Raw genomic sequence first — 2,408 nt, 5'->3', positions numbered from 1 at the left:
AGGAAGTCCCCTGGATTGAAATGGCATGCCTCTTGTCCTCTTCAGCCCCTCCACCCCAGAGCCACACCTCATATCTCCTCCTCTCAGAATGGAATTTTTCCAGTTACGACATCATCTCACACTTGGCCAGAGTGTGAGATGAGGCCACATCGGCTCAGGATACCACCTCCATGCTAACAACAGCTCCATTGTATATTGTTTTTCCTTAAGGTTAAGTTCCCAACACATTGTTTCTCTTAAGGGTCAAATTCCCACCAGCTAAGCAATAAGGATTTCTTCATTGCCCTTTCTTCATTATCTGGTCAATGTGCCCAGCAGCAGACCAAACATGGCAGGGCCTTAGACACAACTTTGGTCCCTGACACATGCGACCACATGATCCATGGTTGGAACACATCGACACTCCACCATTCAAACAACAGTATGATGCAGCATGCAATCTATTAAAGATCAGTTCAGTGATACTAAACTAGAAATACAACAAATAATACAAAGAAACCTACTACTTAAGGCACAAAGTAATCCTAATCCCTTTTTCAACCAATTCCAACCCCATGTCCCTCCAGCAAACATATTCCAACTGTTGTCTTCTACAAGTTGAGAAAGTGTTCATAATTCCTGTAGTGCATGGACAGAGTTAGGATGGTCATTTAAGTTTATACAACATACCTAATCAAAACCTTCACACCAATGCTCATGTGGTAAAACCTAAAAAACAATTGCTGCTCAGTTTTATAGTGTAGCTTGTTTAATGCTGTCTACATCAATTAACAAATCAGATATAGCTATGCTGGTAGTATTGCCAAACTTGGCTAACCAACAACTAACTCCATCAAGGCTCATGAGGGCTTGTGCACTTGCAACCCCAGGAGCCAATAAAGAGGAAGTGGTTGTCTTGACAGAATTTAGTGGTTGTCTTGTCTGGAATTTAGCTGTATCTCTGTAGTCAGGAGTAAAAGCATGTATGCTCTGGGTATGACAGTGGTGAGTTTGGTTTTATTGGATCCATATTGGAGTAGTTATATTTGGAGATAAGAGGGTTATCTTTCTTAAGGTGCATGGAAATTTAATTGCCATTGGCACTCTGGCCTAGGCTAAATCCCTTCAGATTAAGATGATATCATGTGGGAGTTGTATTCATGTACTAAAACTCAGGGTTAGCTGTGCTGTCATTGAATTATACCAGCATGAAGTATTTTAATACAATGGTGGCATTGACCCACCAAGGGCTATTTTTTGTGCTAATAAATGTAAAGGTGGTATAACTTTCTGCATTCAAGGTGCCTAAAATCCACAACTCCTCCGGGGATAAAGCAGGGGATTTCCCGAGGTGGGACATTTGCTGCCAGAATCAGGTAGCCAGACAGGCCACAGGTGCAGGGATGTGCAGGGATGCTGTTACATAAATGCTGCAGCTCGTGGGCAGTGAGAGGGACATATCATGTCATGGATCAGACACCTTGTGAATGGGTTCTGAGCCACAGCAGTGTAAGCTCTGGTCACCTTAGCCAGAGTCACCCAGATGTTTTTCCCAAGGGGGGTATCAATTGGAGGTACCCTGTTAAAACATAAACAGAAGTCACCTCCTTACCCCTTCTCCCATTCCCACCCACAGAAGTGTTTAGCAGGTACTCAGTGCCAGTGCTGTTCCTCTGGAATGGTAACAGTAAGCTGCTTTGCTTCTGCTGCCATCACCTCAGCAGCCATAGAACCAGGTTCCATGCGGTGTTGATACTACACCTTTGCATCTGAAAAGTAAAACTGCACAGGACCTTGAATGGATAGGGAGGGCATCATCCAAAAGAAAACTGACCCAACAGTTCCGCTGGGAAGTGTATGAGTAGAAGGATGGTGTTCCTAATGCCTGAAGTGAGTGGATGTTAATTTTCCTATTGTTTAAAATAGTGCAACTATAGAATAACTCCACTGAAACAAAGGTAAAATAAAATTTGAAAAAACTATATACATCTGAAAATGTCTCTGCTTTTCTCATTCTTCCTCTACACAAAGAGGCTTTTAATCAGGAGGATTTTAGTTTTATCCGAAGACATCCAGCCCATATGTGCCAAAACCATCCCACAATGATAACCAAAGGACAGTCAGTAGGGACAATAGGGAGTGTTGTTTCAACATTGGCATACACTGTGAAGGAGAGGAAAGATAATTTCCAGAACAATAGTTTTATTCAACAATAGTGAGAAATAGGAACTGAGTTTTGTTTTAAATCAGTAATGGAGGCAGTATAATATTACAAATAATAAAAATAGAAAAAATTATGAAAATGACAACGTGATAATTATAACTAAAGTAATATTATTAAAATGCTAGATGATCAAGCTATGGAAAATGGTTTTTAATTTTCTTGTGCTGCTCTAAGCTTTATTTTCCTTGTTGATTGGCTAATGACC

Source organism: Lonchura striata, chromosome 2 (assembly GCF_050655825.1).
Source record: "Lonchura striata isolate lonStrDom1 chromosome 2, ASM5065582v1, whole genome shotgun sequence".
Lineage (NCBI taxonomy): Eukaryota > Metazoa > Chordata > Aves > Passeriformes > Estrildidae > Lonchura > Lonchura striata.
The sequence above is the reverse complement of the archived record's forward strand: the minus strand, read 5'-3'. Positions refer to the sequence as shown.